We start from the raw sequence: 25,126 nt of genomic DNA, 5'->3' as shown, positions 1-25,126 counted from the left end.
TTCCAGAATCTGACCTCCTGGTTTTAAATCTGGATAGCCACTTAGTTATATGACTTGAAGCAACACTCATTTTCTTGCCTCTAAACAGGTGATAAAAAGTAGAATCTTTGTCATAGAGCTGTTGTGGTAATTTATGGGGGATAATAAAGAATGGGATGAAAAGACCTTGCTTAGTCCAGTGCCTGACATATACAAAAGAATCACTAAATTTTAGAAATGTTAGCTCATATTATGGTTTCTGAGAGGTGTATCTATGTGTAGGTATAGGTAAAAAAATAACAAATTTTCACTATACATAGACATTATATATATTTATGTGTTTGTTCTATCATGACTTACCAAAATAAAAATTTTAAATCTATCTTTTATAAATAAGGACATTTTTCAAACCGAGTGGTTCTGATATGAAGTAATAAAGAACTAAATAATGAGGCAAACAGGGGAGATTGATTGGATGGGCCTCATGGGAAGAACAGGGTCAGTGAATTTAACCTGAGAGATTAGAAACATGAAATAACTATGAACAGATATTGAAAATGTTGTCTGGAGATCAGTCTGGGATAAGAAAAGACGATTTTAATATGTTGAACTTGAGAGAATGTCAGACTACCCAGATAGAAATTTCCAACATTTATTTGCCTCTTGAGTCAGGAGCAGTGTCTTATTCATCTTTGAATTCCTACCGCTTGGTTCACTTATCTGAAAAATAGTAGACTTAATAAATGTTGAATGAATAAATTTTTGGACGAATGGATGGATGGATGGATGGATACATGGATGGAAGGATGGATGAATAGATGAATGTTGATTTAAGTATCAACTATATAAATGTGATAGCAAAAATGGAGTGTGTAAGAAAAAAGAAAGGAAGTAAGTTTTAAGTAATATCTATATTTAAAGGAAAGAGAGCAAATAAAGAGATGAATGAGAGAGACACCAGATAATTGGAAGACAATTAGAGACCCTGGTATGAAGCCATGGAAGAAGAATTAACTTACTGACAATATTTTGGTGCTTTAACTTGTTTTCTTCTCATAGGTAAAAATGGATGACCCCTGCCTTTGATAAGAAAAAATGAATAGAAAATGCCTGTGTAACTAAAAATATAAAGGTATATTATTTCTAGAATAAAGATGAGAATACTTAAATTTCTGTTTTCATAATTTAAAAATAAGTAGTACCTGTCATATTGAGTGCATACTTGTATGTAGCTAGCTACTGGATAAATATTAATTGGATTAGAAACCTTTGCTCAAAGACAATAAGATAACTTATCTCTCAGTAAAACTACACATGCTATTTATAAGCAGTTGAAAACAGAAAATTGGAAGGTAGAATAAATAATTGGTTTAACTATAATGTTTTGATCTCTCTCTCTCTCTCTCTCTCTCTCTCTCTCTCTCTCTCTCTCTCTCTCTATATATATATTTATATATATATATATATATATATATAACATAACAAGAGGCAAGAGGCTTGGTGCACTCGGAGGGTCCCTCAGCCCAGCCTGCACCCTCTCATAGTCCAGGACCCTGGGACCCCTTGGTGGATGTCCACCTGCTGGCTTAGGCCCGCTCCCCGGGGCATCAGGCCTAAGCTGGCAGTCAGACATCACTCTGGCAACCCAGGAGCCCTCGGGGGATGTCCAACTGATGGCTTAGGCCTGCTCCCCAGAATTCACAAGTCAGAAGTGTGTGGCTCAGACTGGCTAACTAGACTTGCTAGTTGTGTGGGCAATTTGAAAAAAAAAAAAAAAAAGTCAAATTGCTTGTAGAATACATTCTTGGGTCCTGGAATTGTGAAAACTGACCACATTCTTTGTTACAGCGGTTGTACACAAAGCCCACCCTCAAATGATATAATAAGAAGAGAAGGGAGCAGTGGGGAGATAAATGCAGAGGGAGAGAGCAGTCTCACCACGCCCAGAGGGAGGAGATGCTTTCCTTCCCAAGAAGTCACGTGTTGGTGGCAGTGGTGGTGGCAGAGTGCTTAAAAGAATATCTCATGACGTTTGCGGGTACAAGTTACTATGGGAAATTGACTTCTTGATTGGGGCTGGATGCTTGCTAAGCCTTAGAACCCACAGATTCACCCTGGTGCAGAGTTCTTGGAAGAATCTTCTCGATACCTCTTTCCAAAGTGTGTTGTCCTTGTTTAGACCCCACCTGCATTAATGCGGGAAGAGGGGGACACTTTACATGTATCCCTGGCAGTTTAGGGAGCTGCGAGACCTCCAGAATGTCAAACCCTGAGATTCCTGGCAGGGCCCAATGCAGACAGAGCTCTCTGCACCAAGGGAAGGTGAGATATTCAGCAGTGCTGTACTTGGGGTGCAGGTAATAATCACATGGTCCATAGAGAGGCTACAATGTACAAAGTATTTTAGCAAGGAGGCACAACTTCAGAGAGTGATTTTTTTATGAAAGGAAGAAAAAGTCACTTGTCACAGCGAGAACCATCAAGAACAATGCTTAACAGTTTCTCAGCTGAAAAACAAAACAGAATACAGCTTGGTCTTGCCTGTGGTCTAATGAGGGATGGGATTTCTGCCTCATTGTTATGAAAGCTCTGATCTGTTTTCCTGTAGTGGGGATGGTTCCCTTGATGACCCAGGTGGCAGTCTTATTGATTTTTATGACTAAATGAGTTGCTGCAGTTAATATGCATAACTAGTCTTAAGTGCTTCCCTGAGTAAAAATGACAGTTCATTTTATTTGGTTTGGACAGACTTCTTGCCCTTTGCTTTGCACATCTTATAAGCAATGCACAAAGGAGTTGATATTCTATTACTTACATTAGGCAGGCCATGTTCACTCTCCAGGGCTGGGGATGGGCTCTGCAGAAGGCTTGGGAAGTTGGGTGTGTGTTTTCCTAGTAATAATCTTATGCTTTCTTCAGGCAAGGACCCTGTAGATAGAATGCTCTCCTATATCGCTATCTATTTCTCTAAATACTTCTGGCATCTTGCCTTTCATTCTGGTCAACATACAAAAGTTGAACATGGAGCCAAATAATTAAGAGCTGAAGCTTGAGCTGCCCAATTTCCATGGACACAGAATAAATACTGACAAACTCAGGTTAAAGTACAATTGGTTGTTCTTAGCTAATTCTAGCACTATGCCATCAGACTAAATGTAACATTTTGAACAACAAAAATTGATTGTTATACATTATAAGCCCAGCCTTACATGGTATATATTTTACACAATTAGGAATTTGAATATGGTAATAATCTTTGCTGCTTCACTGTCCCTCATCTCTCTATTGACATTACTTCCTCCCTTTCTCATATAGATTTTTTTTAAATCTACAGCTCATTCATTTTCTTTCCTAAAATACCTATTCCAAATCTTCTCCCTAGTCCTCAACCTTCTGTTCTCCTATCTCTGCTCACTATTAAGTCCATAATCTTGTCTCCATAGCTTTTTTTTAATATCATAAAACCCATTTAAAATATCCAATTCAATGATTTCTAGTGGATTCACAGAGTTAAGCAGCCATCACCTAATCTATTTTAATGCATTATCTTCACCCCACACAGAAATCCCATACCTAGGAGCAGCCACTTCTCATTTTCCCACCTCCTCCCAGTCACCCACCTCCCACCCCTGAAAACCACTAATCTACTTTCTGTCTCTATAGATCTGCCTATTCTGGATATGGAAAATAAATGGAATCATACAACATTTGAGTTTTTTGTGTCTGACTTCCTTCACTTAGCATAATGTTTTTAAGGTTTATCCATGTTGTGTCACATATCAGTACTTCATCTTCTTTAACTGAATAGTATTTGATTGTAGATACATACCACATTTTGTTTATCCACTCATTAGTTGATGGACATTTGGATTATTTCCACCTGTTAGCTATTAGATCTAGTGTTGCTATGAATATTTGTGTACTAGGTTTTTATAAACATATTTTTTCTTTTGAGTATATAGCTAGGAGTGGAATTGCTGGATTATATGATAACTCTATGTTTAACCTTTTGAGTCACTGCACCAAGCTTCATTTCCAAAAATAGGTTATAGGGGTTCCAATTTCTCCACACCCTCTCCAACATTTTTTTATTATATATATCTTTTCTATTATGGCAATTGTAGTATATATAAAATAGTATCTCATTGTGCTCTTGCATTTCACTGATGGCTAATTATGTTGACATCCTTTAATCTGCTTTAGTATGTATCCCTTTTGCAGAGAGATCTACTTAGATCATCTGCCTAATTTTAAAATTGGTTTATTTGCTTTTTTATTATTGAGTTATAAGATTTCTTTATGTATTCTAGATATAATTTCTTATTGGATGCATGTTTTGCAAATATTTTCTCTCATGTTGTGAGTTGTCTTTTTACTTTCGTGATCATAACCTATGAAGCATAAACCTTTTCAACGTTGATAAAGTCAATTTTTTCTACTTTTCCATGCTATCATTTGTGGGGTTTTTTTATGCCATATCTAAAAGGCCTTACATAGCCCATGGTTATGAAGGTTTATTCCTACATTTTCTTCTAAAAGTATTATAGATTTAAAATATATTACAGGTGTATCTAGGATATATTGTGAGTTAATTTTTATGTGTGATGTGAGGTAGGTGTCCAACTTCATTCTTTTGCATGTAGGTATATCCATTTGCTCCCCAACCATTTATTGAAACAAAATGTTCTATCCCAATTACATTATATTAACACTCTTGTTGATCCTATTTCATGTAGGAAATTAGAGCATCAATTTTCACTACAAAATCTACAAAGAAACTTCTATTTACCTCATTTTGACCTCATTCTAGTATGTCACTTCTATTTACCTCATTTTGACCTCATTCTAGTATGCTATAAAAGCAGTTGATCTTCCATCTATGTTCAGGATTCCTTCTTATATCTAAAGTTATTATCTCCTTCTTCTGTATCTGGGATGACCAAATACTTTATTATCTACTAGTAAACCCATACACTGTCATTGAAAAGACCCATTATTAATTTTGGTGTGACAAAGATGTCAACCTAAATTTTAAGGGCAAAGTAGTATATAATGCATGCACTAAACTGTGTATATGTGTGGTTCCCCAAAATTCTTACACTGAAACCTTAATCCCCACGGTGATGTTATTTGGAGATGGGGCCTTTGGAGGTAATTAGGTCATGAGGGTGAAGCCTTCATGATGGAATGTGTGCCCTTATAAGAAGGTTCACAAGAGAGCTTGCTTCCTCTCTCTGCCATAAGTATACAGAGATAAGGCAGCCATTTGAAAACTAGAGAGGGGCCTCTCATCAGACACCAAATCTGCCAAGTATCTTGATCTAGGATTTCCCAGCCTTCAGAATTGAGAGAAGAAATAAATGTGTTGTTGTTTAAGCCACACAGTCTATAGTAATTTGTCATAACAAACTGAACTGAGTAAAACTATAACATTTTATTAAAACTCCAACATCTTCCTTTCTACTGGATGCCATTTAGCATTGAAATATATATTATTTTAAGTGCACATTTAAATATTTATTCCAGTACCTTTTATTTTAAAAGGTTCTGCCCACATGACTATATTACTAGTATCAATACATAATACATATATAATACATCAACTAATATCACTATCAAAGTTCCTTTTCTTCACAGATAGACATTTCTTAAAAGAGCTACCTATATTTGCTTTCTACATGTCTTCACCTATAATTTATGCCTAAACTAGTAGCCCTGCCCATGAATCCATGTGCCAGTAGCTCTCTGCGGGGCCTGGCCGCTCCGCGCCCACTGCCCAGAGGCTCTCCATGGCCCAGAGGCCCATCCGCAGCTGGGCGTGGAATACTTGTCTCATTGCTGGGGCGACAAAGCAAGCATTCCACCAGGCCACTCATGCTGCCCGCCCTCAGTGGATGCCCCCCCGGAACTGGTGGACTCTGGCAAGGCTGAGAGGACTGGGCATGGCCATCTTGTGGCTATGGGCACCACCATCTTTGTGATGGAGTGACAGTTAATTTGCATATTACCCTTTTATTAGATTATTAGATATGTTTCAGTCTGCCCCTTTCAATAAAAATGTATCTTGCAAAGTCACCAATAACCTCTATGTTGTTATATCTAAGAGTATTTTTCAGTATTTATGTTCCTGATCTCTCAGCAGCATTCAAAACTGGCTCATCTTCCTTAATACGACCTGGAGACCTTCAGGGCATGCTTCTAAATATGCTCTCACTACTCAGTGCCTTCTGCAAAGCCCACTACCATGGCTTATACTACCATGTCTATGTTATTACTTTGCAACTTGTACCTCCTGTTGGGACTTTCCACTAAGCATCAGACTCGCATGTAATTAAATCCTCAATCTCTTGACTTAGATATAACATAGTCACTTCAAACTCAGTAACTCAAAACCTAAGTCATGATATATCCCACTAACCTCTGGTGCCAGGACAGTAACTAGTACATTCATTCATTCAGTCATAGAAAGCTACAACCATTTTTTAACTTCTTTCTTACCTCCCATATCCAATTAATGACTAGAAACATATACTATTTTCTAAATATATCTCACACTTGTCTACTTTTCTTGCCTCTGCCACTGCTCCTTTATTTAACTTCCACCTGGATATCTTTATTTTCTACTCAGTCTTTCACATATATTCTGGAGTTCTTCCAATTCTTTCTAGTTTCTGGAGTGTCCCTTCAAAAATCCTGCTTCTGTTTAAAAATCACTTAATTCAATTTGTTGGTAGGATAAAATCCTGGACATAGTTCTAAAGCGCATACATGACCTCACCCTGCCTAGCTCCTGGGTTTCATCTTCCTCCTCTCCCGCTCATTCTCTACATTACAGACTATTTCATTTATTTCTATTCTTTAAACAGGTGTGCTCTTCTTCTCCCACCTTTAGGGCTTATTCAAGTATTCTTTCTTCTGTCATCTCCAGCCTCATATAAAAAGAAACCCCTACACATAGTTAATTTCTAGGCCTAAAAATTACATTTTCAAAAATGTAATGCTAACTAGATCAGTTCCTTCATAAGCTTTCAAAGTACCCTGTACATCCCCCCCTTCATAACACTTTGAGTACTTTTAACTAGATAATAAATTATGTAATAAGTAGTTTGCTATCTGTCTCTGCAATAAAATGTCAACTTAAAGAGGAAGTAAATCACGGTGGGCTATATTAATACATTCTCAGGACTAACATGGTATCTGATCTGAGAAAGATTCTCAGAAAATATTCTGAATGAATGAGTCAGTGACTTCACTTCACTAATAATTTTATTTGGCTTATAAATCCAATTTACAAAATAGAGACAAAATAGAAACAGAGTTAGAAAGACGGGAATAGGAAAAGTTCACATATGGAAAATCTTGGTAGGTTATGATTCCATCCTTACTTAGGACACTTAGAAATATGGGAAACATATTTAATATTTTGTGAAAATGAGACACCCAAAGCCCTCCTCCTATTATTTAAACTCTCACCTTGACCTCCATTGTAATCATGCTATTGCATGGATAAACCCCAATGATCCTTGGAGGTTTACTTCATACCTTCACTCAGCCTGTTTATCTGAATGCTCTGTTTTTACCTGAGCCCACAGCTTACTTTTATCTATGGTTATCACTGTCACAGTCCTTGAAAGTGAGTCTTGTTTCCTCTACCTTTGATCTTTCCCCTTGGCTTATCTTAAAACTTTTTATCTGTCCTACCACTCCCTCATCCATTCCACCAACTCATGCAAAAAGTTGGTTTATAAAAATAAATAGTAACTAATATTCCTGAGTAAATAAACATTAAGAAAAGGCAAGATGGGCTCTGGGGCTTAACAACTATACATATTATTTCTGTGATAAAAGCAGAGTTGAAATAATTAAGAAGGTAGCATTCCTGTTTATAGTGTCTGGCCAATAAAATAAGAGTAATTTACTTGCTGTATTCTAGACTTGGATGGCAGTCCTAATTGTTTGAACCTAAATTGCTTATAATACTTAAATTTCAATGTTACTTGATTGCTAAGCATTGTTAAGAAGCTGTCAAACCAATACTCTGCACAATGAAGGACTTAGAGGTAGCTCTAGGGCAGTGATGGCGAACCTATGATACGCGTGTCAGCACTGACACGCGTAGCCATTTCTGATGACATGTGGCCTCATGCCGAGGATGAAACGTTTGCTGCTCCTGAGGATGAAACATTTGCGACTAGAGTCTTGGAGTTAGTTTTTTCCTCAAAGTGACACACTACCCAAGTTATGCTCAGTTTTTTGGCAAAGTTTGACACACCAAGCTCAAAAGGTTGCCCATCACTGCTCTAGGGTCTAGAGAACAACCAGATTTAGAGTCAGGAGATTAGGATTTAATCAAGGCTCAACCTCCCACTATTTCCAACCTGACTTTGGAAAAGTCACTCAAATTTCCAGTGTCTCAGTTGTTTTGCTCTATAAAATGTGAATGAAAACAGTGATTTCAGTTGGTAACTTTGAGAACTTAATTTGATAATACAGCTAACATATTTGTCACATAGTAAGTTCCCCATAATTGTTACTAAAGTTTAATGCAAATCATAGTTTGAATTCTATATTTATCTGACAGTATTTTATCTACTAATGAAGATACTTGGTAGACCAGATGGGCTCTCTTTATGTTTCTTACCAGCAAACAACCCTATGTTTGAATTTTCATTTTAGCAAAATGAAGCTTTCAGCAAAATGAAGTACTAATAAACTAAAATATATGTAACAATGCATCTATCTCTAGAAACACTTATTAACTGTGAATTTTGGCAGAAAAGTAAAATATTACTGAGTTATTTAGTACAAGGGTCAGCAAAGTTTTCTGTAGAGGACCAGATAGAATATTTTAGGCCTTGAAGACTATATGGTCTCTGTCTCAACTACTCAACACTCTCAGTACAAAGCAGTTATAACAATACTTAAACCAGTGATCATGGATATATTCCAATAAAACTTAATTTATGGACACGGGAATTTAAGTTTATATGTCATAAAATCTGAAGTTTTCAACAATTTGAAATATATATAAAAATAAATCAAAGTAAACAGTTCACAGACCACAAATGCATGTATCAGGCCTGATTGAACCCTACAGGTGGTGGTTTCTGAGTACACTATATAATTTACTGATTAATTATACATTATTATGTTCATTTTTCATTGACCCTCTATCCTCCATAAGACATAAGTTCCATAAGCATGGGGTTCTTTGACTGTTTTAATTTCTGATGTTTTCCAAGTGAATAGTAACTAGCATAAGGCAGATAATAAATATTTGTTTAATGAGTAAAATGTTATTTTTTTCTTCCCAACTCTTTATGGTAGGAATTATTAGCAATACAAGAGCATTCACATGCACCTTTGACATGTCCTCGCAGACAGAGGACTGAAAATTTCAAAAGGTGAGTTTTGACTTAATAATTATTACTTCAAAATAATATGATACTTTAAACCAGGGTATCAAGAGAAATATATGTTAAAGGTTGATAACCTTTCTGTGTATGTACACAGAAAATGTGCAATTATATAATATGCATACACACATGCACATATATACATATATGCATATACATATATACATCACTACAGATATATACATATATACATACATGACTATTTGATAAACATATGCAAGTTCTATTTTGATACAGGTTCCATAACTAATTTATATTTAGGTTTATATAAATTGTTATACACAAATTATTTGAGTATGGTACTTAAACAGATGTTTAATCAGGGCAGTTAAGTGGTAATGACACTAATTAATCACAAAGTGAAAACACATTCACCTTAGAAAAAACAACACTATTAAACTCTAAGATTAATTGGCTTTATTTAAAAAGAAGCACATTGCAACATAATTATCTTAGGACAATGTCAAATGTCCTGTTGAATCTATGTTTGTACTCAATAAACATAAAGTCCAAACCACTTACCATAAATCATAATTCCCATTGGCAATAAAAGGGAAAAGAAAGTTTTCACATAGTAATACTTACATAGCATGATTTCTCTAAAAAAATATTTTAAAAATATGTGTAGTTAATCTTTAAACTTCTAAATGTAAGATTATCTGTGAACTTTTAAAAATGGATTATTTTATATTGTAGATATAAAATAGTCTATATATAAAATTCTACATAATCCTATCTAATAATAGACAAGTATGCAAATTGACCATACCTCCAACACACCCACAATCCACGCCCACCATCCAATCAGAGCGAGTATGCAAATTAACCCAAACCAAGATGGCTACAGCCACAGAGAGCAAGGTTTCCTAGGTAACAGAGGAAGCCAAGCTTTCCGCCTGCCCTTGCCAGGCCTAAGCCTCCACTCAAGCTACAAAGTTTCAATTATAGAAGGTAAACAAATTCAAACAAATGGTGGCAGAATGGAGCTTGAGAGAGCAGGCCAGGGTTGCCGCCAGCAACAGGGGAAGCAAAGCTTTCCACACACCCTGGCCTGGCCCACCCACTTAAGGCAACAAAGTTTCAATTATAACCCCAACACAAATGGCTGCCGGCCTCGGAGGGAGCCCCAGGCTTGGCTCCGCTCCAGGCTACAAAGTTTCAATTGTAGAAGGAAAATAAATTCCAGATACCAGGGCCTCTGCTTGGGTTGCCAGGGGGCGTGTCTGGCCTGCAAACCACCACAGGCCCCTCGCTCAAGCTGCCCCACACCCCAAGGGAACCCCCACCTCATCCGGGACGCCCTTCAGGGCAAACCAGCTGGCCCCCACCCCTGTACCAGGCCTCTATCTTATCTAATAAAAGAGTAATATGCAGATTGATCATCACTGCAACACACAATATCGCTGCCCCCATGTGGTCAAAGATCCTGCCCCCATGTGGACACAAGATGGCCACCACAAGATGGCCAGCAGGAGAAGGCAGTTGGGAGGCACCCGGCCTGCAAGAGAGGGCAGTTGAGAGGAACCAAGCCTGCAAGGGAGGGCAGTTGGAGGTGATCAACCCTGCAGGAGAGAGCAGTTAGGGGTGACCAGGCCGGCAGAGGAGGGAAGTTGGGGGCAAACAGGCTGGCAGCAGAGTGGTTAGGGGGTGAGCAGGCTGGCAGGCAGAAGCGGTTAGGGGCAATCAGGAAGGCACACAGGCAAGCAGTTGGGAGCCAGCAGTCCTGGATTGTGAGAGGGATGTCCGACTGCCCGTTTAGGCCCGATTCCACCACCGGGATTAGGCCTAAATGGGCAGTCGGACATCCCTCAAGGGGTCCCATATTGGAGAGGGTACAGGCTGGGCTGAGGGACAACACCCCTCCATGCACGAATTTCATGCACCGGGCCTCTAGTTTTATATAAAACTTCAAATAGTTTCCCCATCTCCAGTAATATATATTTTTTAATTTTTTATTGAGTTTTAGAAAGAGAGGAGAGGAGAGGGAGAAAAAGAGAGAGAAACATCTATATGAGAGTGCAACATTGATTGACTGCCTCCTGAATGCCCTCCTCCGGGGATCAAACCCACAACCAGGGCATGTGTCTTGACAGGGAATCCAACCAGCAACTTTTCTGTGCTCAGGACAACACCCAACCAACCAAGCCACACCGGCTAGGGCTCAAGTAATTTTTGAATAGCAATAGTAGACAACATTCACCTATAAGGATGATATCAGATCTATATATATAAAAGCCTAAGCAACTAAACAACCAGTCGCTATGACACACACTGACCACCAGGGGTCAGGCGCTCAATGCCGGAGCTGCCCCCTAGTGGTCAGTGCACTTCCACAGTGGGAGTGCAGCTCAGCCAAAAATCAGGCTCACCACTGGTGCAGCACCACGAGCCTCTCCTGCCTCCTGGGCAGTGCTACCCAGCAGCAGCAGTGGCAGCGGCAGGTGCAGTGGGGCCAGAATGAGTGGGCCAGGCCCCAGCTCAGGCTCCTCCCTGGGCTCCTGCTACTTTGCGCACTGCTACATCCCCCAAGGGATCCCGGATTGCAAGAGGGCATAGGCCAGGCTGAGGGACCGCACCGGTGCACGAATCCGTGCACTGGGCCTCTAGTCTTTAATAAAATGAGAACTAAAAAGTATTAAGTAGTTGTTAATACACAGAGACCTAGGGAAAAGCCTGGAGACTGAAAATATAGCTCTGTAAGCTGAGGGCTGGAAAAGCCCAAAGAAAGAAGTGGGTCATTCCAGTCTGGCAACTAGCAAGGAGTATATTATGGAAACATTGGAGGCTCAACTTTGGCAGCTTCAAGATGAAGAGTATTTTTTTTCTGTAGAACATGACAGGTGCCAGAAAATTTTATAGAGTGAAAAGGGGGACAGTTACACGTACTAGTACATGAATGCTACCAGATTAAAAAATTACTTTACATGCTTGACCAGGTCAGGACAAAAACCTGTTTAGGAGCCGGCACAGAACAGGAGACAAGGGAGGGATGCTGATTTATGTCAGAATGTAATAGGCAGTCCTTAAGGGGGGTTTGCAGGAAGCAATCTCTGTTCTGTCCAGGGTCCAGCCCCCAGGTCATGTCATAGAACAGTCTCTCCTCCACAGTAGCTCTTAGAATTATTATACAGTGGAGTTACTGCTGTGAGATTTATTTAAATAGTATTAGCCCAAATCATAATCTAGAAGTTGCAAATTCATTGTCATAGTTCAATGCTTGAGGAGAACAATTTAATCCACTTTTAAACTCAAGTCAATTAAAACAGTTTATTTGCAATAAAAGTCTTACTAGCATTTTGCCACTCTTTTTGCATCACAACATTCTCATTCATCATCTTTCTGTGTTTCTGTTATCACTGCTAGAAAGCTTAGAAAATGCAGTATTTGTTTGTCTTTTGAACTGTAAAAAGGCATTAAGCTTGATGGGTTAAATAAAAAGGGCCAATTTGTACCATGATTTTGAACATATTTAAGTGTAACATCTAGTTCCCTTTCTAGTAGTAATATTATTGCCAAATGTGTGAACAAGGCAAGAAAGCCCAAGTCAAAGCCAGCATAGTTAAGAGAACCTGTGTATTAGGTAAGTGATTAAAGCAATACATGCAGATTAATTATCCAAGGTTCATACTTTGAATTGTAAATTAAAACGTATCAACCAGTACATGTTTCTTAGGATGCTGTATCCCTTTCATGGCATCACTGATAGATTGCCATCCTGCCTTCAATGTGAACTCCATCAGTACCAATATATACTACAGAAACCATCCATGTTGTTCCTCTGTAACATTTATTCATTGGTGCTTATTTTGGCCTACGTCATATACTACAATACTCTGTATAAACATAAATGACTTATAAAGTGTGCTTAATCTAGTAACAGATAAATAAATTATTGCAACATATTCAAATAATATGATATATATCAGCAAGTTGGGAAAGCCCCTTTATACATTCATATACACACACATACTATCCTATATATCCTATATAATAAAGAGGTGATATGCAAATTGACCATCTGCCTTTGCACAAGATGGCTGACCCCATGTGGTCAAAGATGGCCACGCCCATGTGGTCACAAGATGGCCACTACAAGATGGCCAGCAGAGGAGTGCAGTTAGAGGTGACCAGGCCTGCAGGGAGGGCAGTTGGGGGGTGATAGGGCTGGCAGGGGAGGGCAGTTGAGGGCGATTGGGCCAGCAGAGGAGCAGTTAGGCATCAGTCAGCTGGCAGGGGAGTGGTTAGGGGGTGATCAGGCTGGCAGGCAGAAGCGGTTAGGGACAATCAGGCAGGCAGGCAGGCAGGCAGGCGAGCAGTTGGGAGCCAGCAGTCCCAGATTGGAGAGGGTGCAGGCTGGGCTGAGGGACACCCCCCTCCAGTGCATGAATTTTGTGTATCGGGCCTCTAGTTTCTATATAAATAGGAACATACTTTATAGATTGTCTTCTTTTTCCTCCTTGACCTCATATCTTAGAAATGGATACCTGCCAGTATTTATAGCTCTGTTCCACTTATTGCTAAGGCTATACTAGCTTAGTTGCATCAGGATTTACTTATTATGACCTTCTTATGGACACTTAAGTTTGTTTTCTACTTCATAGTATAATATACAATTCTGCAGTGAACATTCTGTGCACACATTCAGGTAGCAAACTGTGACTATTGCTCTAGGATGGAGTCCTGAAGAGAAAATCCAATGTCAGGGGGATGCATATATTAAATTTGAAAATAGGGCTTTTTTTTTCAATTATATAGCCTATGATTGATTTCTTTTTTTTTTATCCTTAATAACAGATATCAATCTTTATGGTGATGGTCAATAATATGGATTAAAATAAGCATTATTGCTTAATTATATTTCTTAAAATATTGTGAGGTCAAGCAACTGCTCATGTATGGAAATTTTTATAATCTATGTACTCTTAATATTTATTTTACATATGTAAAAATATATATTCTCATTGATTTCAGAGAGGGAGAGAGAGATAGAAACATCAATGATGAGAGAGAATCACCAAATGGCTGCTTTTCTGCATGTCCCCCACTGGGAATCAAGCCCACAACCCCAGCATGTGCCCTGACCTGGAATTGAATCACATTCATGTTCACAGGTCGACAGAGCCACGCTTGCTGGGCAATATTTGTTCATTTTAAATTGGATTATCTTTCTCTCATTGTTACACAGATGATGATCCTATCCTATCTAATAAAAGAGCAATATGCAAATTGACCGCACCTTTGCTACGCCCAAGCCACGCCCACCAGTCAATCAGGGCGAGTATGCAAATTAACCGAACCAAGATGGCAGTTAATTTGCATACATACCTGGGTCCGGGGAACCTACTTGGCACCCAGGTCACTCCCAGCCGGCCATCAGGCAGAGGCTTTAGGCTTGGGAAGGGGCCAAGCCTGTGATCAGAGGTTCCAGGCGGGTGGTGGGGCGGATGACCCCTTCCCAAGCCTAAACCTGGGGAGGAGGCTTTAGGTTTGGGAAGGGGACGAGTCTGCAATCAGTGGTTCTGGGTGGGGGGAGGTGGGGACAACCACTTCCCAAGCCTAAACCTGGGGCAGAGGCTTTAGGCTTAGGAAGGGGCCTAGCCTATGATCAGAGGCCAGAGGAGGGGGAGGGACCCCTTCCCAAGCCTAAAGCCTGGGGTGGAGGCTTTAGGGTTAGGAAGAGGCCAAGCCTATTATTGGAGGTTTCAGGGGGTGGGGAGGGACCCTTTCCCAAGCATAAACCTTGGGGCGGAGGCTTTAGGCTTGGGGAAGTGCTGGGGGGAGCCCCTTCCCAAGCCTAAACCTGGGGCGGAGGCTTTAGGCTTGGGTAGGGGCTGAGCCTGTGATCGAAGGTTCTGGGTGGGGGGAACCCCTTCCCAAGCCTAAAGCCTGGGGAGGAGGTTTTAAGCTTGGGGAGGTGCTGAGGGGAACCCCTTCCCAAGCCTAAAGCCTGGGGTGGAGGCTTTAGGCTTAAGAAGGGGCAGAGCCTGAGATTGGAGGTTTGGGGGACCCCTCCCCAAGCCTAAATCTGGGGAGAAGGCTTTTGGCTTGGGGAGGGGCTGAGCTTGGGATCAGAGGGAAGGGGAAAAAATCAATGGAAACATATCCTCAGGTGAGGATAAAAAGAAAAATAAAGAAATGTCATATTCTATGAAAGACACATCTTGAAAATGCTTAAAGAAAGTTGACATTTTTTCATAGTGAAGGGACTGGAGTCATGTTGATGACAACACCTTGGTGGCTGTGGTGACTGGCAGTGGCTGCAGCAGTGGGGTGATGGGGCTGGTGCCTTCCCCTGATCAGCCAGGTTGCTTCCCACAAAGCGAGGCCAGACTGCGGCTTAGGCCCGCTTCCCATGGGGATCGGGCCTAAGCCATCAGTAGGACATCCCCTGAGGGCTCCCAGTATGTGAGAGGGAGCAGGTTGGGCTGAGGGACCCCTAACCCCCAGTGCACAAATTTCATGCACCGGGCCCCTAGTGTATCATATAATTGTACACTTTTGCACTGCTGGTGGGAGTACAGATTGGTGCAGCCACTATGGGATACACTGTTTCTTTAATTCTAGGTTAATGGACTTTTGGGAAATGTTTCAAGAGAAGATCATAACACTGTACTTTTTTGTAAAGAGTGTCTTGATTATTCCTTCATATTTCTTTATTCATATGAAATATAAAACTGGTTTCTAATATTTCATAAAAAATCTTTTGTGATTTTGATTGGTATTATGCTAAACATATAGAAAAATATTGTATATAGAAAAACATATATATAAGTCTTGCAGAGGGCTTGTTGTCTACAAGAAAGCTGGATCACAGAAGCTGAAACATCTTATAAAATGCCAATATTCTGCTCTCTGGGACTTAGGTGCTACCCTGTACTTGCACAAGTCTGGATTAGACAGAGAGGATTATTCAAAGGCAACTCAAGTAAATAAAACATGTTACTATTTTAAACTTATAATGAAAAGGATAATTGAGTGAGTTGTCTTGAGTTGTCTTTATTTCTCCTACATATCATATTTTCTCAATGTAACAAGCTACAGGATAACACAAATTATAATCAGAAAGCTGACTGAGCATGAAATAAGAACAAAGGAAGTCCATTATTTAATTCAAATATTTAATGATGCAATGGATCCAACTATTCAAAAGAGATGCACAAACCAATTAGATTGGACAGATAAATTTCTGTGCTAGATTGTACTCTTCCATGGACATTCTTGGAGGACTTTTGACAATATCTGCCTTTTTCAATCTATTTCCTTAATTCCATTTTATAACAGGCCCCCTCCTGATGGACACAGATTTTCTTACAGGTCTTTTGTGTCTGTTAATGTGATAAGCTGTCAGTAACTGAATTTCTTATAAACAGCAGCTGATTTGACTCAGTAGTGAATACCGCCAAGAGAGGAAATGGCTGGGAATAGATATAGTGCCACCTACCCACATAGGGCAATGGCTTTCCAAATAATAGCAAACTGACCAGCTTAGCAGAGGTTACCATTCTGCTAAGAAGACTGGAAATATCCATGCTAAGAGTGTTAGATGTTATGTTTTATAGCTTCAGTAGATATCTATATATATAAAAGCTTATGCAACCATTAAGATGCAATGACCAGAATGACTGGTTGCTAGGACACGCACTGACCACCAGGGGGCAGACGCTCAACACAGGTGATGTCCCCAGCCCACAGGCCTGGATAGCTGATGGGGCTTGCTGGCCAATTTCCCAGTCTCTCCCTGCCCCCGTCGGCAGGCCCCAATCACCTGATCAGGGCTGGGCTCCCAGGCTGGGACAAGGAACTAGGGGTGGGTGGCTGTGGAAGTGGCCCCTTTCCCAGGGGGACCAAGGGCTGGCTCTCTCCTTGGGGCCTGCTGTCCAACCTCTTGGTCCCTCCTCCCAGCTGGTAGGTCCCAATCGCCCAATCAGGATGGGCCCTGGGCTGGGATGGGGAACTGGGGGTGGATGGCAGTGGACGAGGGCAGTGAGGGAAGAAGGAGGCGGGGAGTGGGTAGGCGGGGAGGCAGGGAACTGCATGGTGATAGTGCACGAGTGGCGAGGGAAGGAGAAGGCAGGGAGGCGGATTGGCCCTGATCACCGGCCAGGCCTAGGGACCCCACCCATGCATGAATTTCATGCACCAGGCCTCTAGTTTAACATATATTACTCTAATGTTCCTGAGAAGCATTTAATTTATTCTCTCATGATTTAAATGTTTTTATATTTAATCTTTCAAATTAGAGTTGTTCAGTTAGTTAAAATTAGCTATCCTATCTCCTATGGTAGTATTTTATTTTTGTGTATTTATACATTTTTTCAAATATTTTTAAATTGGCTTTTGGAGAGAGAGGAAGAAAGAAGGATAGAGAGATAGAAACATTGATGAGAGAGAAGCATCACTGATCAGCTGCCTCCTTCATGCCCCCACCAAGATCAAGCCCACAACCTTGTCATGTTCCCTAACTGGGAATCAAACCAGTGACCTCTGGGTTCCTGGGTCAACACTCCATTGCTGCGCCACACCAGCCAGGCCCTTTTTCCAAATATTTGATTACATGTTATGATGTACAGAAATCTCACCATTCCAGTCACCTCGTTCAATTTGAACTTTACTTAGTATGCACTTTACTTAGTATGCATCAGACACATGGCAGCCATAACTAGACGAAGTCCTGGTTTTATCCAGCATGGGATCTCAACCCTTTTTTAAATTGTATTTTCAACTGTCCAGCATAGTGTGCTATTACACAATTTTATCTACACACACTGTCACTGTGTACTCATCGTTCACCAACACAAATATATTTTACTCAGAAATGACCTCTCAATTCTCCTTCCTTAATGTTTAAAAATTTCCTTATAATATACAGAGATGAAAAATGTCACAATTCTTGAATTCACAGGTTTATAGATGCATGACAGCACAAGAGTGGAATACTATACCTCAGAAATATATCAAATGTCAAAAAGACATATTGTCCACTATTTACCCAGCCCACTCTCCTCTCATAGACATTTTTTCTTTTTCTCACCAGAGCCTCTTCTGAAGAGGTGGGCCTAGATGGTCTTGTTCCACCTAAGAAAACCATTTACTGGTCACAGTTGAGTGCACAGTGGATACCTGATATAAGTCACTTGCCTTAGGGGAATTCACTGTATTAGCTCAAGCTTATACAAGTAGGTGCTTCTTTTCATAAATTTAGACCTGGAAAACTGAAAGACTGAGACAGTTAGATTCATGTCAGTGGTATAAATGAAGCATCTTATAAAACTAGGTCTAGACAAATCACATGCAGTTCAAAGCTATGAGGTACAATGAAGCCAAAGGAGAAAAGCTGAAGATATTTGAGGAAAACAAAACTGCCTCTGAGAGCCTAGGAGGTAAAAAGAAGTAAAAACTTGTGACTTTTCATTTGGCCATGGATTAAAAATGTTTGGTAACTTGGATGAAAAAAGGTTTTTTTTTTTTTTTTTTTTTTTGTCCATTGAAAACTAAAAGATTCCCTTGTTTTACATTATTAATGCCTTTTTTAATTTGAGCTACTTTGATGGACTTTTCTTCATTATAATAACATTGTGAGCATTATGAAATGCAACATCCAGTTTTACTTTGGGATGTCAATGAATGCTTCATTGAGAAGGCAACATTTTTTCTTAAGGAGTAAACATAATTTTGTAAAGAAATATATGGGAGAGTTCCACAAAAAGGTAAATAATAAAAATAATCTGAAATATATGTGGATTAGTAAAGAAATATGTGGGCATATTAATTTCAGTAGATAACTAAAATCAGTTAAATTATTTCTAATGCAGGCTATACACAGGTGACTTTGGTCAAAGACCTGAAAGAAATAAGGAAGCAAGTCATGTGGATATCAGAGAAGAGCACTCCAGTAAAAGGGAATAGAAATAATAGAGCTCTACACACCATATATTTAACACAAGGCCTAATATAAAATGTCAAAGTAGCTCAATAAATATTTAATGAATAAATTCATGGGTCAACAAATACATATTTAAAACTATAAGAATCAAAATAGTTGATGCTTATTTTAGAAAAGTTACATCCAAAAGGGATTTTATACTATTTAAATATAAGTTTTTATTTTATATTATATAAGATTTTGGTCACTTTGTAGTTGTTTTAAATAAATGAGCAAAATAAAAGTATTTTAGATTCTTTAGTACTTTTGGGATATCATGTTGTAAATCACCTTATAAAACTAAGAGATAAATTCTATATTTGTTATATAGATATTTTAATGACATCTACAATGATTTTTATAGATTTTCTCATCATTGAAATTGAAATAATATTGGGATTTTATTTGTGCTCAGTCCTTAGTTCATGTGTTTACATTCTACTATAGTTGATTTAAATAAATATTATATATTTAAAATAGGTCATTAATTGCCAACATCTATTTCATTACTCATAAGGAACTTATGTCCTTTTACAATTAGCTAGATATATAGATAGGCCACAATCTTCATTTTCCTACAAAATATTACAAGTTAAAATTCCTTCACTATTTTGTAATGATTTGCTTTTTGGAGTCGGTTATGTGGTTTAGTAATAGAATCTCCATATATAGTTTGTTTTGTGTTTTGATTTTTTTAGGTATTTTATTTTTAAGTGATTTTTAAAAAATGTACACTTTTATTTTTTTAACTTTATTGTTATTGTTGACACGATTACAGATGTCCCCAACCCCTCCTTTTCCCAGTTCCACCCAGCCCCCTGCCCCCTTCCCTCTGGCCATCACCTCACTATTGTTTGTGTCTGTGGTTTATCTACATATATCCATATATAATTTTAAATTACTTTATTTTTAGTAATTTAAATAGTATTTAAATATATGCCTAATATATGTTTCTCTGAAAGTCATATGCAAGACAGAATCAAAGATAGAGACCTTCTAGTTTATGTAGCTTAGTCTGTTTAATTGTACATTTCAGGAAATAAAGACCTGTAGAATTAAGTAAATTGTGCAACTTTACAATGCATAACACAGTAGAAAGGCAATTGTGCCTTTTCTAAATAGCATAGGAGAGTTCAAGATGTAAGGAAACATATTTATATTTCAGTTGGCCATAAAGTAAGTATATTTATAATTTATTCTCTGGGTCAGAATTCTGAGAGGAATTTAAATGAGGACATTTATAAAAGTGAAACTTTCAGCATATGCTGCAATTTGGTGTAGTATTATTTAATACTATATCTGGTTTTCAATATCAGCAAGATAATAATCATATTAAATTAATTATGAGCACCATCAAGTACTTTGCTAAAATCAATACTTATTAAATTTGGATCTTCTCTTTATAGACCAATCTTTTCTATAAATTTGATTGATTAAAGTTATTTTTTACTAAGTTATTATTATTTTTCAATGTTTGTCAACCTCAGCTTATTTCATGGATTTTTAAATTTATTATGTAATAAAATCAGACTAATCTCATAGTAAGTACCGAGATTTTCTTTAGGTCTTTTTTTTCTTTTATTGTTTAAAGTATTACATATAATAGTACATATATCTCCTTTTTTCCCCCCATTGACCTTCCCCCAGCCTCCCCTACCCCCTGTCCCATGCCCTCATCCCACCCCTCCAGTGTCTTGTGTCCATTTGTTGTGCTTATATGCATGCATACAAGTGCTTTGGTTGATCTCTTTCTCCCCCTCTCCAACACTCCCCAGACTTCCTGCTGTAATTTGACAGTCTGTTCTATGCTTTACTGCCTTTGTATCTATCTTTTTGTTCATCAAGTTATAATGTTTCTTTATTTTCATTGCCTGGCTTAATATTCTATCAGATTTTTCTCTGTTTCTATTTCTACATAAGTCTTCAAAATAATTTTGTTTGTCAATAATCTATATATCCCTAATACAGCAAAATGCTATGCAACAGGTTGTGCAACTACATATTAGAAGAAAAAGATACATCACAAAATTTTGTTGAGCAGTAATAATAATTTAAAAAAGGAATCATTATGAATCACATGTCTCAAGAAGTACCAAGAGGTCGTATCAAGAGAATGTGACAAAATTCAAATCCATGTATGATTAAAAAGTCAAGAAAGTAATAAAGGCCATATATGACATAATAAAGGCTATATATGACAACTATATAGCTAACATCATTCTCAGTGGTAAAAAGCTAAAAGACCAGGAATGGTTCTCACAAAAAGAAATAAAAGGCATCTGTATTGGAAAGAAGTAGTACTGTCACTATTTGAGGATAACTTAGTTCTATTCGAGAAAACCCAAAAGACTCCACCAGAAACTATTAGAACTAATAAATTCAGTAAAGTTGTAGGGTACAAAATTAATATTCATAAATCTATCCTATATAATAAAGAGGTAATATGCAAATTGACCATCACATTCTCACAAGATGGCTGCATACAACCAGGCCGGCAGGGGGGTTAGTGAGGAATGACCAAACGACTGAACAAGCAGGCTGCGTGGAGCGACCAGGCTGGCAGAAGGGTTAGTGAGGGATGACCAAACAACTGACAAGCAGGTTGCGTGGGGCAACCATGAGGGGCAATCAGGCCGGCAAGGGGGCAGTTGGGGGCAACCGGGCCAGCGGGGGGGGGGGAGTTAGGGGCAACCAGGCTGGCGGGGGGTGCAGTTGGGGGTGATTAGGCTGGTGGGGGGGTCAGTGAGGGGCGACTAGGCTGGCTGGCAGGGCAGCTGGGGGCGACCAAGCCAGCATGGGGAGGCAATAAGGGGTGACCAGGCCGGCAGGGGAGGCAGTTAGGAGCAACCAGGCTGGCAGGGAAGGGGCAGTTGGGGGCTCCCTGGCTGGAAGTGGGGGGCAGTTAGGGGCAACCAGGCTGACGGGCAGGTGAACAATTAGGAGCCAGCGGTCCAGGATTGTGAGATGGATGTCCGACTGCCGGTTTAGGCCTGATTCCTGGAATCGGGCCTAAACCGGCAGTCGGACATCCACCGAGGGGTCCTGGATTGGAGAGGGCGCAGGCTGGGCTGAGGGGACCCCCCTCTTATGCATGAATTTTGTGGACCAGGCCTCTAGTATAACAATAATAAACAATCAGAAAGAAATATTTTTAATTCCCATTTTAATTGTATCAAAAAGAATAAAATACCTAGGCCCAGCCACTTAACTAAGGAGGTATAATACCTATGCTCAGAAAACTATAAGACAATAATGAAAGAAAATAAAGACAAAACAAATAAAGGGAAGGATATTCTGTGCTCATGGATTGGAAAGATTCATGTTGTTAAAATGTCCATATTACCCACTACAGATTCAATGCAATCTCTATTAAAATAACAAAGGTATTTTTCACAGAACTAGAACAAATAAATTTTATATGGAACTACAAAAGATCTCAAGTTGCGAACACAATCTTAAGAAAGAACAGCCAGGCTGGCATGGCTCAGTGGTTGAGCACTGATCTATGAACCAGGAGGTCATGGTTCGATTCCTGGTCAGGGAATATGCCCAGATTGCAGGATTGGTCCCAGTGTGGGGCGTGTAGGAGGCAGCCAATCAATGATTCTCATTATTGATGTTTCTGTCTTTCCCTCTCCCTTCCTCTCTGAAATCAATAAAAATATGTAAAACAAAGAAAGAGAGAGAGAGAGAGAGAGAGAGAAAGAGAGAGAGAAAGAGAGAGAAAGAAAGAAAGAAAGAAAGAAAGAAAGAAAGAAAGAAAGAAAGAAAGAAAGAAAGAAAGAAAGAAAGAAAGAAAGAAGTTAGAGGCATCATGCTTCCTGATTTCAAACTATGTGACAAAGCTATAATAATAAATAGAGTTTGGTACTGGCACAAAAACAGACACATAGATCAATGAAAAAGAATAGAGATCCCAGAAATAAACTCATGTTTATATTGTCTATTAAACAATGGGTAAATGACAGAATCTTCAGTAAATGATTTTGGGAAAACTAGATAGACATATACAAAAAGGAATCTGAACCACTTTCTGACAACATATAAAAAAACAAACTCAAAATGGATTGCAGACTTAAATGTAAGGCCTAAAATTATAAAACTTCTATAAGAAAACATAATTAAACTCTTTGACATTGATCCAATATATTTTTGGATATGTCTCCACAGGCCAGGGCAACAAATGCAAAAATAAACAAATGTGACTACATAAAACTAAAAGGATTTGCTCAGCAAAGGAAACCATCAATGAAATGAAAGGCAACCTACTGAATGAGAGAAGATATTTGCAAATAAGAGATCAAAAAGGGATTGACATACACAATATATAAAGAATTCATACACACTCCACACCAACAAAAAATCCAAATAAAAATTGGGCAAGGGACCCGAATAAACATTTATCCAAAGAAGACAGATGGCCAACAGATCCATGAAACAATGCTCAACATCACTATAATCAGGGAAGTGAAAATAAAAACACTAATGAGATATCACTGCACACCTTTCAGAATGGCTATTTTACTAGTACTAAGGGCCCGGTGCATGAAATTTGTGCACTGGGGGGGAGGGTCCCTCAGCCCAGCCTGCCCCCTCTCACATACTGGGAGCCCTCAGGGGATGTCCTTCTGATGGCTTAGGCCCTTTCCCCTTTGTGGGAGGTGACCAGGCTGATCAGGGGAAGGCACCAGCCCCATTACCCTGCTGCTGCAGCCACTGCTAGTCACCGCAGCCACCAAGGTGTTTTCATCAACACGGACTCCAGTCCCTTCACCATGAAAAAAATGACAACTTTCTTTAGGCATTTTCAAGATGTGTCTTTCATAGGCTATGACATTTCTTTATTTATTTTTTATTCTCACCTGAGGATATGTTTCCATTGATTTTTAGAGAATGTGGAAGAGAAACGGAAAGACAGAGAGAAACATCAAAGTGAGAGGAATACTTTGATTGGTTGCCTCCTGCATTAGCCCTGACCTGGGACCCAGCCAGGGAGGAGCCTGTAACCTTGGTACATGCCCTTGATCAGAATCAATCCCGGACCCTGCTGGTGGCAGGCCTAGGAATTATCCACTGAGTCAAACTGGCTAGGGCAGGATATGACATTTCTTAGCCCTCCAGCAGCGTACCTTCATTTTTTTCTCCAGAAGTGTGGTGGAAAAACCCTAGATCACCTTTTTGGGTTCTTATACCCAAGTTACTAAGAATATTACCAGTGGCATACAGGGAGCTTACCCAATGAGCGGTCAGAAAAGGTGTTTCCTTGGTAGTTCACACCGATCGCCTCCTATCGCCGGCTCTGCCCCTGCCAAGGCCTAAAGCCTCGGGGCCTGGGCAGGGGCCCCCCAATTCCCTCTCATCATAAGCTCCACCCCTGCCAAGGCCTAAAGCCTCAGGTCCTGGGCAGGGGCCCCCCAGCTCCCTCCCATTGCTGACTTTGCCCCTGCCCAGGAGCCCCCAGTCTCAGGCCCTTCCCAGGTTGCTCAGGACCCACGCAGGGCCTACCTTGAGTGACCTGGGTGCTGAGAAAGTTCCCAGGACCCAGGCTGCTGGGCACCTACATATGCAAATTAACTGCCATCTTTGCTGGGTTAATTTGCATACTCATTCTGATTGGCTGTTGGCATAGTGGAGGTACGGTCAATTTACATGTTTGTCTATTATTAGGTATGATGTGTTGACAAGGATGTGGAGAAATGGAAGTCTTTGTGTAATGCTGGTGGGATAGTAAATTAGTGTAGCACTATGGCAAACACAGTGAAGTTTCCTCAAAAAATTAAAGATAGTACTACCATACAACCCAGCAATT

General features: G+C 39.5%; 1 protein-coding gene and 1 long non-coding RNA gene across 3 annotated transcripts in view; one reads left to right on the top strand and one right to left on the bottom strand.

The window, feature by feature from the left end:
- Nucleotides 1–25,126, bottom strand: part of GPC5 (glypican 5) — a 1,351,161-nt gene that overhangs the window by 407,374 nt on the left and 918,661 nt on the right. The gene's annotated exons all lie outside the window — the stretch shown is intronic.
- The window catches only part of LOC129149953 (uncharacterized), a 123,984-nt gene that overhangs the window by 19,651 nt on the left and 79,207 nt on the right, over nucleotides 1–25,126 (top strand). The window contains exons 3-5 of one of the 2 annotated variants that reach the window (XR_008556759.1): nucleotides 1,039–1,111; nucleotides 9,307–9,383; nucleotides 14,581–14,662. This is a non-coding gene — a long non-coding RNA (uncharacterized LOC129149953). Of the gene's footprint in view, nucleotides 1–1,038; nucleotides 1,112–9,306; nucleotides 9,384–14,580; nucleotides 14,663–25,126 lie in introns of those variants that run through there. The other variant, XR_008556760.1, reaches the window with a different exon arrangement.

The sequence above is a fragment of the Eptesicus fuscus genome, chromosome 8 (genome assembly GCF_027574615.1).
Source record: "Eptesicus fuscus isolate TK198812 chromosome 8, DD_ASM_mEF_20220401, whole genome shotgun sequence".
In the NCBI taxonomy this organism is placed as follows: Eukaryota; Metazoa; Chordata; class Mammalia; order Chiroptera; family Vespertilionidae; genus Eptesicus; species Eptesicus fuscus.
This window is presented reverse-complemented; position numbering and strand designations above follow the sequence as displayed.